Genomic DNA, 15,553 nt, shown 5'->3' with positions numbered 1-15,553 from the left:
TTATTACAGCTGGAAAGAATACAAACCCTAATATTACAAGAAATGAAAGGAATGAAATTTATGTTCTTATCTTCCCTACAGTTTAATCCAGGTCTATTAGATTCATTGGTAAAAATTAGGGCAGGTTGAAAATTTTCTACAGGTTTGATGAAAAATAATATTTGGATATTATGAAAAGTATCGCTGTCTGCATCACACTCAAAGAAATGCTTTATCTCCCAGTCTTCTGGTCCGAAGTTATTTCAAGACCGGCCTCTGCTTGAAGCCCCTTAAACAGCTTCAAAACTCACATTAAAAACTTAGAGCAAAGCTGTGAATCCTATCCCAAAAGCCAACGTATGAAATGAAACCTGCAACTCAAACTCATAAATACAAAAACTTGGGGGTTATGTTCTTTTTCCATGACTTTTTAAAAAAGTATCCTATTTTTTTAATGGAAGGAATTTGTCTTAATTTCCTTTTACTTTGCCAAAATTGGTACTGATATATTTAACCAAGTAGTATTAGATGCTTTGTACCTCCCTTATTCTTCTTTCAAAGACCTTTGTGACTCTCTCCAGTCAGTGTCTGTGCTGCGGAGTGGCTTTGAGCTTAATATAACATTATTCTCCATATGTCCTTCTAACCATTCATCCACCTGCCCATCTATCTATCTGTCCAGCAAACATGCCTGGCACTGTGCTGGGTGCTAGGGAGCCAGGAAAAGATTGCTGACTGTTTTGAGGTGGACAAGTTAACAAATTGTAGCATAACATGGAGTGACGAGTGCTATGCTGGAGGTGTGTTTAAGGAGCACTAAGCTCTCACAGGAAGAGCCTAGCTTTACTACCTGAGAGGAAGGTTTATTTGAGAAGAAGACATTTGGGGGTAGGGGTTCAAAGGATAAGTCATGGAGGAAATGGAGGGGTTCAAAGGATGAGTCATGGAGGAAAAATGGAACACCATAAAGGCAATTTTATACTTGGGAAGGCACGGTGGGATATAAAAGCAGAGCATCTATATCAGGTTCAGAATGGGTGAGTGTGGAGGCTTGGCATAAGATGAATCTAAAACAGTGGTCTGGAATGAATGATGTAAGCTATTGTTGAAAGGTGTATTGGATTTGGTTAGGGAATTTTATGTTTTTTTTTTCTAATCGCAAAAATATTGATACAAACTTACTGTAAAAATAGAAAATTTAGAAAAGTATAAAGGGAAAAAAATTTTAAATCATTCATAATCTCATCATGTGGTAGAAATCATTGCTAATATTTTGATGTGTTGTGTTTATTTCCAGGCTTTCTCCCATGCTTTAAAGAATTTTTTTTGTTGAAATCAAATCTTGCACACAATTCTATATATTGTTTTTTTTCCAAATAACATTATAACTAATACATAATTCTATATTACCCCTTCTTCATAATCGTAGTTTCAATAGTTGCATTGTAATCTACTACAATGAATGAAACTGTTCCTTGGCTGATGGATTTTTTTAAAAAGTTTTTGACATTATAAACAGTTCTGTAAAGACCATTTTTTGCATAAATATTTTTTCTAACTTTTGGATTATTTTCCTAGGCTTTATTCATCAGAAAATGTAAATGAGGCACTTAGCACAGTAGTTGGCTCAAATATTAACAATTATTATTGTCAAAAGTGGAACCATTGGGTAAAAAATAAGAATAGTTTTAAGGGTCCTGATACACATTATTAATTTTTTCAAAATTATTTTAATGAATTATTCTTCTGCAAGAGATAATGTAAATGTCTCTCTTTTATTGTATCTTTACCCACTGTAAATGTTATCACAAAATTATCAAAAATTAGCTTTGTTAATTTGATAGTGAAACATAGCATACCATTGTTTTAATTTATATTTCTTTGGATACCGGTGATGCCAAATATAAATTCAATGTTTATTGACCTTTTGTGTTTTCTCTTCTGTTTTCATGTTCTTTGACCATTGTTTGTAAAGGATTTGGAAAGTCCTGCTAGAAAACTGGGAGTTTATCCAATTGGCAATGGGGAGTCACTGGCAATGGGGAGCTTTTCAAGTTTTTGCAATTGCACAAAAATGACCATCGCAGAAAATAATTCATTGCTCTTCGATTATTAGCTCCATAATAACACTGTTCACATATGGTTTTAAGAGGCATGGTGATAATAACAACATGATAAATAATAATAGTAGCTGCTATTTAGTACATGCCTGCTAAGCAACAGCATTTTGTAGGCATTTCCAATATTATTTTAATTAATTCCCATAACACTGTAAGGTAGGTATTATAATCTCAGCACCATAGCTTGAAGTTTGAGTGCCAGTTATTCATCTTTCCTCCATCCCAATTCTATTCATTAGAGAACTAAAACAAGGAATACAGCTATATTGTAATAAAATTTCTGTACAACTCTAAGGATATATCTGGGGTTTGCCATATGATATATTTAAATGCTCAACCCTAACATATCTAAAATATAAACTATTTGTACTCTGTTTATACATAGCTACACAAATTGATTTCAAAAATATCATTATTATTGAACCTATTTATAGAGTGATTTAATGGATGACATTTTATGGAAATCTTAGTTAAGTTATATTAAGTAATTAGGCTTGTTTAGGCATGGAAGCCTCAACGATTTCCCCAGGAAATTTCTTAAAACTCCTCAGTTTTAAGAGAGTTTTTGTGGTATATATCCAATTTTAAAAAAGACTGAAGCATATCTAAATCAAGCAATGAAAAAAAAATGGTGGGGTGTTCACAGTTCTGGCTTTGAATTACAGTTCATTCTTCAGCATCTAATCATTTTTCATTCAAAAATATAGAGGGAGGAGATTTGGGGATATATGTATATGTATAGCTCATTCACTTTGTTATAAAGCAGAAACACACCATTGTAAAGCAATTATACTCCAATAAAGATGTTAAAAAATATATATATATATAGGTTCCTCTTAGGGATTATGAATTGGGTATAGACTTGAAACTTGTCCTCATACAGGAGGAGGTAAGCACAAATGATCTGACAAATTCCATTAGAATTTTAAATGGTAATAAGTGCTTTCAAGGAAACCTGCAGGACATCTAAATGAGCTGTAGAGAAGACAGCTCTGAGGAAGTGGTATTTAGCCTGAGTTCCAAAGGATGAGTTAGAAATAGCCTGACCTATATTAGGGAGAAGGTGTTTGGGGAGAGGTCGGGAGCAGAGAAAAATGTGGAGGGTTTGAGGAACTGAAAGATGAGTGTGGTTGGAAGTCAGGCTAGGCGGAGAATGAAAAGGAAGTAGATCATGCAAGACCCTGTGGGATGTTGGCATTTCTGGATTTTACTCTAATGATAAAAGCAAAGAGACATTTATCATTATTATCATCATCATCATCATCATTAATTAATTTATTTTTAGCAGAGGAGTGAAGAATGCCTCCACTATTTGGTATATATGTAGGTGAAAGAAGTGGTATTGGCAGGAAATGAGAAAGGGCTTTTATTCTGTTTTAATCACTGTGATCAAACTTCCTAAAAATATTAGGGACCCACGGCTTAACAAAAGTTTTTTCTGTGCTGCTGCAGGAATAAGAGTCCAACTGGTAGTTGTTGACATTTCTGGGAAATTATAATAACAATAGGGAGGATATTTTACAATTGGGACTTGTCAGGAAAATAGTATTTCTATGATACCTTTATGTGCAGCAGGCTAGGGGGTCTGGACTTGATTCTTCTGGCCATAGGGTGACATTGGAGGTTTGTAGGCAGAAAGTGACGTGATCTGATGTGTTCTAGTGAGGTGATTGGAGGCACTAAGGGACTGGATTGCAGAAGAATGAGACAGCAGTTAGGAGTTTACTTTAGGCGTCCAGGCAAGAGATGATGAGATTTGGCTAAGACACTGGGGTGGGTTTCATTTACATGTTCCTGAGCGAATGTGTATTCTTCTCACACATGGTCGTAAGTATCTGGGAAAATGTTACTATTTATGTATGGTTAGGGCAGATCTACAAAGAATCTGAATAAACGCTCCTTTTCCAAGAAGCTGGGTGGCATATGGATCACTCTTGTCTGCGAATTTTTATACTTTATTAATTGTGTCAGCAAGTATAAATCAAGCCCCAATTACCTATACCAATAGATACTGGAGTCATAATTGTTTACCTGAAACAAGGTAGGGGTAATTATGCTATTAATGCCATTTGTACAACGAAAGTCAAAGTTCTCAGCAGCAGCAGCTTCTGTATGACTGCCAAAGAGTCTTCAGTTTTTGACAGGGCAGACTTCAAGTGTGGGTAGTCAACCACACGCCTTGAGGGGTAGAAAGGAGGTATCTTTTGCAAGCAGAGCCATATGTCTGGAAGGTTGATGTCTGGAACACCATCCTCAGTGATTCTCTTATACCTTTGCTCTAAGCATTGCATTTCCTCTATGGTCCTTTGAGAATGGGAATTTATCTGGTGGGGAAAATCACTGGGTTGTGTCTATAGCACAAAAATACAGTGAGTTAATTAGGTTGCTCTTCTTGCTTGCTTTGGAGACTGATTGTGACTGTATTGCTATGGGATAGGGGACAGGGAGAACTGGTACAGAGAAGAAAGGGGACACTGAAATAAAGTGACTGATTTAGAGAAAGGAAGAAGTAGGAATTTGGGGGGGAAATGCTGTCAGCTCATCCATAGTTTTGACTAGGTCTGGCCCTGGTAACTAAGTTAATCAATATTGTATATGTTGTAACTCAGATCATCTCAGAGTTAGAAAGGATATTAAATATCACTTTATCCAAACCTCATCTATTACATGAGAATTACTTACAACACTCCTAACAAGTGACCATGTACCTTTTCCTTGAACACTTCAAGTGGCATGCATCCCTTGACTTCCCCAGGCAACCTGTTCCCACTGAGGCCAAGACTTGAATTTCATTATGAGTTGTTCCTTATGAGGAGCCCAGATTTGTGTTCTTGAAACTTTGTTTTGACTTCCAGACCCACACTTTCTTCAGTTATTCATATTTGTATTTTCTTTTTTTCTCCCTCCTTCCCTTTTTCCCTCTTTACCTTTCTCCATCCTTCCTTAAAAAAAGCACCAAGCATTGGGCACAGAACAAGTTTAATTTTTCCTACATGCAATCCAAGTATTAAAGACATATCATCACAGCCTCTCAAGTCCTCTCAAGAGTTGAACTCCTTGTTTTATTTGTTTTTTAATCACAGTCAAATTACTTTATATTTCGTATTATAAATGCAATCTACTGGTTGTGCCTATATTTCACAGTAGGGTGGCAGATTGTCTAAAAGCATTCAGTAGGGGAATATTCATTTCAACCCAAACAAGATAAAGTGTATGCTCTTGCGAGTTTCCTTTGCCTCCCAAGTATTTGATTATGCTCCACAGGTGATAGAAAACTTGTTTTGATAGCTTCTTACAGAAAATAACTACACCTCAGTTGCAAGTTATTGGAATCCCAATTATAAGTTGTTCCTTTAATAACACGACATTTTTGCCTTTTTCAGATTATCTGCTTCTCAGGGATATTACTATAAGAAAATAAGTAACTTTGTTGTGATTGTATAGATTTTCTTTTACCAGAATGATAACTTTAAAGGTACCAAACAAATTAATGGTCTTATGAGCTGGATGTTCTCTGCTGGATTGCTTGTCACATAAAATACCCTTCTCCCTGTCCAGAAAACTTGATCCTGTCCTCTATTGCCAGAGGCAAGGAGAGGCAAAAACAGAAAAAATAAAATAATCATAATTGATCCAAACATCATATAAATATGTAATGACTTTATATACACTATCTCATTTGCCAGGGATTGTCTAGGGAGGCTGTGTGAATCTGTCACAGCCAGTGAGACACAGAGTGAAATCAGCTAGGAGCTGTCTGAGAGAGCTTATGCTGCTGGTAAAATGCTGGACCAGTAAGAGAGGCTTTTTTTTTTTCCTCTTTTCCTTCCTTTATCTTGTGGCACTATAGTATAAGAATGTGACGCTTCAAGTTTCAGTGGCCATCCTTTAGCCATGATGGAGCTACTGCTAATGACACACAGTTGATGGCAGGAGAGAAAAGCAGAAAGAACCTGCTTCCTGGTGACATCATGAAGGTGCTGTATCTGCTAGCTCTTGTTACTCCAAAAATATTGCTTAAAACAATAACCATTTATTTAGCTCAAGATTCTATAGGTGGCAGTTTGGGCTGGCTGAGCTGGGTGGGTCTTCAGGACTCAGCTGGTCTGATTCGTGCATCCATGGTCAGCTGCCAGGTCAGTTGAGAGTTGGTTGGTAGGCAGAGGTGGGGAGAGTACACAGCTAGAATGGCCCGTTTCTACTCACATAGTCTCTCACCTCCTGTAAGTTAGTCCAGGAATATTATGGTTAGTTGGAGTACAAGAGTAAAAGTGGAAGTGCATAAAGTCTCCTGAAGCCTAGTCTCAAAACTTGTCCAACAATTCTTCTGCTGCATTCTATTAGTTCAAGAAGGCGACAAGGCAATCCAGACTCAAGAGGTGGTAAAGGCTCAGTCTCTTGGAAGGAGCTACAAAGAATTATACCCATTTTTCCATCTGCCACAAATACCAAATCAACGCTGGGACCACTCACCTTTGGACCAATGCATATCTTTATGGGTTAAACTACCACGAGGCAGTTTTTCCGTTATTTTCTGCCAACATATTCTAACGGATCCAAACTGTCCTCCAACATTCCAGCAGCTGACTCTTAAGCTGAAGAAGTAGCCTTCACTCTAGACAAAATTACAAGTTAAACTCTTTAATTTTCAGAACAAAAACACCCTGCATACTACTTGGAGGGCTGATATACTGAGAAAATTATCCTCCTTTCGATCAACACCACAGAAAATTTGCATTTCTGGGGAGTGTGAGTGATTTCCACTTTTAATTGTCTTCCACACAGTTCTTGTCAAAGATGAGCTGAGACAGTCAGCATCCCATAGGGATTACCTGTTATATCTTCTTCTTCTAGATTCTGTAAGCCTCAATTTATTCTGCCTTGCTTTCCAGGTAGCTGTTTGCATGTTGGTCTCTCCCATTAGGTAGCAAGGAGTAGGGTGGCCAAAACTGTGTTATATTCATTCTTCCTCCATCACTCCCTGTTCCTGGCACGTCTCCTTCCCCAGCTTCAGCACTCATGGCTCCCTCTGGCAAGTAGCAGGTACTCAGAGTTTTGTTGAATTGAATAATAGGATAAAAGCTGATAATACCATATTAAAGACTCTAGAGAGTCATTGGTGTTAAAATGTATCTACTCTTAAAATTCAAGGTAAAGGGGTTGTAAGTAAAGTATATCTCACTCTGAGTTTGTAGTAACTGTGTTTCTAGTGTCTGTAAACTTGATGCTTTAACATCTGTCCTGCAGGCATATGTTGGACATGCCTTATTCTGGACAACCTGATAATAAGCCTGTGTCAGTTTGCCTTGACCTCCTGACTTCCTGGTCAACCCCCCACCTCCTCCTCCAGAGAAATTCTCCTGGGGACGTGCTTTTCAAATATAAACCAAACAATCCGGAGTCCACGCCCCCCACTGCCTTCCTTTTTGGGCTCTTAGTCTCTGAGCCACTGTCTACCGGCCCTAATCACCCCAGAGGAAGGTAGCAGATAACCAGGAACAGCCGCCATGCTCCAGAACCCACTGAAAATATTCAAACTAGCCAATCCTAAACCTGCTTACTGTGCCTTGTCTTTTCATTCCCACAATAAAAGCTCACGCTCATCGTGCCCGCCTCTCTGCCTTATAACCGACACGAGGCCTTTCTCATATGGCCTTCCATAGCGTGGTGTGCACTCCCTCTTTTGGGATCTGTGCGTATAATAAAATATCTTTTCAATGACAATCATCTCCTGCTCTGTTGGCCTTATAATGCTTATATTATAATAATACCTACTGAAACAGAGTTGATTGTTCCATACCTGACCAATATCCAGCCAGAGTCTGAAGTGGAGAAATAAAGGTTTTCTTTTTCCTTAAGAGGACTGGAAACAGAAAAAAAAGTTTAAGGAAAATAGAATTTATGGGCTCTTAGAAGAAGAAGAAAAAACAATATTTGTCAGCAAAATGAGCACTGGATAAGGGCTCTACGCACTTGGAGTGAGAAAGGGGAAACACAAAAGGGAACAAAAAGGAACAGGGGAAAATATAAAGCTACTCTGACCATTTTGCCACTGTGTCTTAAAATACTTGCTGAATATGTGAATTGGGGCTTGGAGGAGCTTGTTTTCTGTATTTCTCCTTCCTGAGCTTCAAAAAATCCCACAGTAATTCCCATGGCAGCCAAGGCTGAGAACCAGTGTACTAGAGTCTTCCTATTCAAAGAGGGATCCTTGGGCCAGCAAGGTTGGGCAACACCTTGGGGACATGGTGTCCTATTGCCAGCTTGCACAGGCTTCAAAAAGCCAATTGTACACATCTCTTTCCAACATCACCTTCACTGGCATGATGCTGACAGCTTGAAATAGGCCATGGTGGGAGTAATTATACCATGGGAATTGGAAAATGCCCTTCTGATCCCTGGCCCCAGAGCCAGCTGTTAAATATTTACCAGCATTCCACTTCTTAGGGGCTTGTAAAAAATGCAGCATCTCCAGCTCCATCCCAAATCTACAGAATTAAATGACCATTTTAACAAAATCCCCAGGTAATCCACATGCATATTGAAGTTACAGAAGCACTGATAAAGTCCAAATTCTTGACACAGCTTTCAAGGCCCTTCAAAATGCAGCTTCATATCCTCCCACTACCCATTTCCAGACACATGAAATCCCCCTCACTAAACGCCCTCCAAAATCCTGGATTCTCACAACTCCCCATGCTTTTCCCTTAGCCTGGGAAACCCATTTCTTTCTTTGCTTTCACTGCTAAAATCAAATACCATCTCTTCCAACTGTGCAGGCAGAAATAATGATTCTGGTTTTTTTGCTCCCTAACTTGTCACATAGCACTCTCTCAGGGTAATTCTTTTATTTTATTGTCCTATTCCATTTACAGATCAGTCTCTGTGACTTGCAAGATCCCCCAAAGGCAGGCACTGTGACTTCATCTCTGAATCCCTACAAACCAGCACATAGTAGGTGCTCAGCAAATATTTGTTAAATCTCTAAATTGCTTCATCAAAGAGATGTAATCTAAAAGTTTTGAAATTCTAGTCAGTTCTGATAACATATGCATCTAGGACAAATGTGCAAACCTCAGGAACAGGCATAAATGACAAAAATAAAAAGGGCTTTTCTGCTACAATTTGTTCCTAAGTACTTAGGAATAACTGAAAACTAAAGGCCATTTCTGCTTGTTTTGTTGAATAATACATCTGCAAACTAGAAAACTGCATGTCTATTTTATTTACCAGCACAAACGCCCATTTGCTCACACACAGAGCTGTTTGCAAGCAAATTTTGTTCCCATGCAAAACAAATGTAGATTTGGCATTAAACAAGTGCCAATTATTTCGTGACTGTGGAAGGGAAAGGAAGGGTGATTTAACAGAGACTCTGGACTAGGAAGCAGAGAAGGCGGCCTAGCTCAGCTGCATGGGGCTTTCTCATCACACGGAGTGAATGTTTAATCTGCTTAATTGGGTGGGCATTCATTGCCGATGAGCAGGGACCCAGTGTTCCATGTCATTTTCTTTCTCTACGAGATGGCTGCTGTGACCTTCAGCAGTCTCCTCTGCTTGCTGCTGGAAAATAGGAAGCTAATTTGGGCTTGTTCTCATGTTTCTTTCATGCAGTGGAGAGAATTCGTTTGATAAGCCCTATGTCAGTTTTTATTGTGAGGCCTGATTACTGTGATTAATTTCAACACAACTAGTTACCGTTTATTAAGGACCCACTAGGTGCCAGGCGCTAAACAGAGAAGCTTCAAGCGCCCTGTCTCGGGGAAGTTTTAACCCTCACCACAACCCCGTAAGTGACGCTGTATTGGCCTTTTCTGAGGATCAGGAAACTTGAGGTTCGGTGTTGAGTCACGTACTGGTGAGTGGCACAGACCGAACCGTACATCAAGTCTGTTGGCTCTAACCAACCCTGGCATCTTATTCTTTCCACTGTGCCGTGGTCCCTCAATTTAATGAAAACTACCTAATTAATCATTTTCACAGCTTGACCGTGTCAGCAACCGTTCTGGAGAAGAACTTTATTCCTTTCTTTTGGCTGTCTTAGTGGAAAGAAGCAAAGTCTGCTTTTCTGGCAACTCTACCTGCCTTTTTCCTCCTGCCCTCTTCTCTCCACACCCACCCCATTCCCAGGAGTTTGGGGTCTCCTGGGCTCCCACTTCACTTCCCAGTGCAATCCTGCAGCCTTCTGTTCTGGGCATGTTCTGCCTCTTCCTTGAGTCCCCAGCTTGCACTCCCTGCTTATACAAAGCTCCCTTCCTTCCTCCCTGCCCCTGCCACACACGCAGACACTGAACACTTAACTTGTCTCCAGTCTCATACTCCAAGCATTCCAAGCCACAACAGCAAAAATGATGAACTATTTCCTGCTCAGGTCCTCACGAGTTTCAAATGACTTACATTTAGTTCTGCAAAGAGTTATACATTCGGCAAAAGTGTACTGTGTGCCATTGGGTGTCAGGTACTGTTACAGGCTCTGGATATTCAGCAGTCAACAGCACAGAAGGTCCCTGCCCTCATGGAGCTTATTTGAGTACCTGCTATACAGCGAGCACTGTTCTGTGATCTGAAGGTACAAATAAGACGAAGGCTTAGCATGTGGGCTTGGGGGTTCACAGATAACTGAAAAAACATAGTTTAACTTCCACCGGAGGAAATTATATACAGTGTTTATTGAGCATTTATTATGTATCAGTTACATTTCTAGGCCCTTTCTAGATATTATATTAACTACATTTCATAACTTACCCCATAGCATTGGCTGCTAGCATTATCCTAATTTTGAAAAAGAGGAAATTTGTGACAGAGAGAAGTAAAGTAACTTGTCTACAGCCCCACAGCTAATGAATGGTGGAGATAAGATTAAGAAGAGGAAATCTGAATGTGGAGCTGAAGCTCTTCATTCCACTAAGAATCTCTCTCAAAGAAAATACCATAATGTGGAAAACCTTTCATGAGTAAAGATGTGTATATAGATGTATTTATAAGGGCAGGAATTTGGGGATCACCAGCATGTCTAACAACAGAAGAATGTTAAGGGAATGGTAGTACACTGAAATTCTGAGGAATTTCAATAATCATTCGGAAACTCAGTAACAGCCACACCATTCTCCCCAGTGCCAGCATCTGTAGGAACCTGGCAGTATCTCCTCAAGGCAGAGTAGTGTCAGATGCCTAGATTTTTATAATATTTTTCTGCTCCTGGTTTCATTCTTTCTGCAATCTCAGCTATTTTTCCATTCTTATTTTTTTCTCATAGATAAACATTCCTGCAGAGATATATATATGAACTATATGTAATTTGAGATGTTCAAAACACAAAGCTGAACATAATTGGTGGCACTGTAAATCTTGGAATCACAAAGAACCATCTAAGGTACCAGAACAAGATAGTTTCTGGGACCTTTCCTCCACTTAATTACGTGGGTTTCCATAGCAATGGAAAAAAGGAGCAGAAAAGAGATGGTCGAAGACTCTGGTATTGGGATTCACATAGTCTTGGTGAAAGTCTCTTTGAGTCAGACTTCAACTGGACCTTGCCTTATTACCAATAGCCCAAGATTATTCCAGTCAGTCTCTTTCGTATTATCCCGTGGATGATGAAGAAAATGAAAAACGGAAGAAAAAGTGAGATTCGTGCCAGTGATACCATAAAATGGAACACGATGGGACTTTCAACAATTTTATTATGGTGACAATATAATAAAATAGCAAATTTTTATTATGTCGAGTAAAGTCATAAAAGTAGAATAAAAGATTGTATAGGATAAGCTGAAGGCCAGATTTGTGCTTAACCTCTGGCAAATGTATCAGGTTTTATGATAATACATTTTGAACATCACTCAAATTGGTAACTTGATCCAAGAGTTCTAACTGGTCTTTTCTTTGCTGGTTTTTCTAACCTTGTTATAAATTTTTGTATCTCAAAATGCCTTTAACTTTATTTTAGAGAAAAGTAGGGTATAAATTAATTAACGGAAACATTATTTTTCTATCTCTTACTTCCTTTCGCACATTCTTTGACCTATTCTGGGCTTTAGTGATTTCCCTCTTCTCAGTAGAATTCTGCTTTCTCAGATCTAAAGAATTATTATTATTTTTTGACAGATAGTAAACCATCAGGAGTTGAGAGGAAGAAAATGCTGAAATTACTTGCCTTTGGTGTCAAGTTTCAGATGAAGTCTAAGTGGGGGAAAGAGGAGTGTGGGAGAGCTGCTGTCTTGAAATGGGCAAAAGCTAGAGAGCTGAACCCAGTGTCTGAGTTCTAAGAGCAAAGACCATGGTGTTAGACAGGAATTGGCTGGGGGCTAGAGTCAGAGGTCATGATGGGAATTGCAAAATTGAGAGTCAGGTAGCCAAATTAAGTAAAGAGTAAAAAATAAAGTGAATTCTCAAGGCAAGACCCTGAGAGTCAGAGTGAAGGTGCTAGAAAGGCAAAGGCAAGATTCTCTGAGGTTCATTAGGGCTGCAGTTGTCTTTGCCTTCACCGAAATGTTTGCCTTTTCCCCATTTCTTGGGGCCTCATGAGCTGGGCACTGTGACTGCGTCTTCCTGTGGCTTTCATAGATTCATCCTTTGGAAGCATTTTAACTTTGGGCCAGTTGTTGATTATACATTGTGGTCGTGTACTCTTTGTGTAGTCAGTCCCGTGCCTCAAGGCTTTCAGGGAAAGAGGCTGGAGTATGTAATAACGGACTGATTCTTCTAAACAGGATCCAAGTTAGCTCTTTGTCTCTCCCTTGCCCCTGTGGATGGCACATGAAAGCACACATTGAAAAGAAGCACTTTTCATCCCCAAACTGGCCCCAAGCAATTTCTGTGAAATGGTTGTCACTTTACAACAAATGGGCCCAGCATCACTCATAATATTAATAAAATAATTATGCAAAGTATTTGCTTTTCAAGTCGACTGATCATTTTCTCTTTTCCTTTAGACATCAAAAAGAACTAGTTCCTTGCTTCCCTGGTGGCACAGTGGTTAAGAATCCACCTGCCAATTCAGGGGACACGGGTTCAATCACTGGACCGGGAAGATCTCACATGCCACAGAGCAACTAAGCCTGTGTGCCACAACTACTGAGTCTGTGCTCTAGAGCTAGTGAGCCACAACTACTGAACCCGCGAGCCACAACTACTGAAGTCCACGCACCTACAGCCCATGCTCCGCAACAAGAGAAGCCACCGCAATGAGAAGCCTACGCACCTCAACAAAGAGTAACCCCTGCTTGCCACAACTAGAGAAAGCCCGCTCATAGCAGTGAAGACCCAACACAGCCAAGAATAAATAAATAAAATTAAAAAAAAAAAAGTAGCTCCTACTACTGATTTTAAAATGTACCACCCACCAGGTCTCCCTTGGAAATTCTAGCAGTTTATGCATTTTATCCTGTGATGAAAACATCCAACATCTATGTTTGTTTATTCATTCATTTGTTCATGCATTTATTCATATACCTAAGAGACACCACTTAGTGAAAACTGTGATGCGATGGGCACTATATCAGTTTCTTTATAACTTATTAAATACTAAGGAGCTACTACGTGTCAGTCACCATCCTAGTTTCCATAGATCAAAAGACCATCCTGAAAAGTTCATGGGAGAAGAATAAATAAGTTGAATAATGTTGAAGTGGGGACCTAAAAGCAGACATGGACAGTAGTTCCTGGGGTCTGAAGAAACCAGGTTTCATAAAGGAGTTTTGAAAGGGTTAGGTGTTGACCAAACTTCTGATAACTAAACAAAAACCAAAAAAACAAAGTTTTCAAACTTTAGCAGGGGAGGACCAAAAGATTAAAGAGAACTTGTCCTTAAGCAACTAAGCTGCTATCCCAATAGAAAACTGAAGTCATTCGCTGGAGTGGAAGTGCAGTCAGATAAAAACAGAGGAGGGCTTCCCTGGTGGCGCAGTGGTTGAGAGTCTGCCTGCCAATGCAAGGGACACGGGTTCGTGCCCCGGTCTGGGAAGATCCCACATGCCGTGGAGCGGCTAGGCCCGTGAGCCATGGCTGCTGAGCCTGCACGTCCGGAGCCTGTGCTCTGCAACGGGAGAGGCCACAACAGTGAGAGGCCCGTGTACCGCAAAAAAAAAAAAAAAGCAGAGGAAGTTGAAGACTGGAAGTATAAAATTACCCACAGAAATGGTCAGGGAAGCAGATTTTTTGAGAAGGGACTCTAGTCACTAAGAAGAGAGTCACTGCCTGTCACTGTCCTATAGCAGGAACCATTGATAACACATGCTATTATCTTAAGGAGCTAATGGATTAACAGAATTCTCATTAGACTATGGCATCTGGGGGCCATTCTAATATCATATCATCTGTCACCTCTTAGCTTCTTAGGAGGAATCCACCACTCAGGGTGGTTTTTAATAGGTGAAAACAACTAAAGGCACCTTCCTTAAGTAGGTAGAATGGAGGTGACATGACATTGCTCAATTTCTGTAGACAAATAAAATCCAAGAATATGGAGTTTAGACTGATGATTTTTGTACACAGAAATCTGTTAGTAGGCTGCTAAGGAGAGTCTAGATTAAATGTCTTAAGGTCTGAGTAAAAGTTGTGGCAAAGAACATTGGATGGAAGCAATGTGTGAAGACATTTATCAGATATTATGATCAAGGTTTGATGGCGTGTAGGATATAGGTGGCAGGAAGCAAAGAAAGGGTGTTGTTGAGGTTCTTTGCATGGGAGACTTCATAAACTAAAATTTGGGTATTTAGCCCTTCAGGCTGGCCTTGTGCCCTATTAGTCTTAATTAACTGGGTTCATCTGGAGAAGCAGTTCCCCTGCTGGTATGCCACCATGGCCTCTGCTGCTTTCTCCAGCTGACGCTTGCTGTGCTGCCACCTTTTCCCTGCAGCCCCGTTTTGGCCCAGGGAAGAATGTTTAGGCTGCTGGCTCAGTGGCTACTCTAAGACTGCTGTTCAGTGACATGGCAGCACTCTTCCCCTTCTGCCAGGCACCAGCTGCTGCCTTGCTGGGAAAATAAGAACTTAAAATCATTCTTGGCTGCGTCTTCAGTTCCTTCACAGCACTGAACTCATAGACTTTTATATCCAATCCCACCCTCCCCACCCCACCTGCATTTTCTTGACTGATACTATAAGATTGCAATTGCTATCTTCTGGCAAACATGACTTTTCTAGTCTTTGCTTCTTCTTGTCTTTTGCAATGGGTATCTTATTTTGGAAGTTAACAAATGTGTGTTGGGTACCCATTGGAACCATGCCAGACTTATGTAAGATGCTATGGATACAAAGATGAATAAGGCATATGCTGATCTTAAGGCTCTCCCAGGCTGTTGGGAGAATCAGGGTATTAAGATAGAGTATAAGTACAACAGTGGGAAGTAGAGGATGGAGGCACTGTGAATAGATGATGTTGGTTGCATAGTAGGGGGACTGTCTAGAAAAGCTTCCCAGAGTACTAGGCATCCAAGATTGGAGAGGCATCATTGA

The 15,553-nt window shown here is 39.9% G+C and overlaps 1 long non-coding RNA gene across 1 annotated transcript in view; it reads left to right on the top strand.

Moving 5' to 3' along the window:
- Positions 1–13,402, top strand: part of LOC137202994 (uncharacterized) — a 615,935-nt gene extending 602,533 nt beyond the window's left edge. The window contains exon 9 of the long non-coding RNA XR_010932836.1: positions 13,031–13,402. This is a non-coding gene — a long non-coding RNA (uncharacterized lncRNA). The remainder of the gene's footprint in view (positions 1–13,030) is intronic.
- The last annotated feature ends 2,151 nt before the right edge of the window (positions 13,403–15,553 follow it).

Source organism: Pseudorca crassidens, chromosome 11 (assembly GCF_039906515.1).
Source record: "Pseudorca crassidens isolate mPseCra1 chromosome 11, mPseCra1.hap1, whole genome shotgun sequence".
NCBI classification, from domain to species: Eukaryota; Metazoa; Chordata; class Mammalia; order Artiodactyla; family Delphinidae; genus Pseudorca; species Pseudorca crassidens.
The sequence above is the reverse complement of the archived record's forward strand: the minus strand, read 5'-3'. Positions and strand labels throughout refer to the sequence as shown.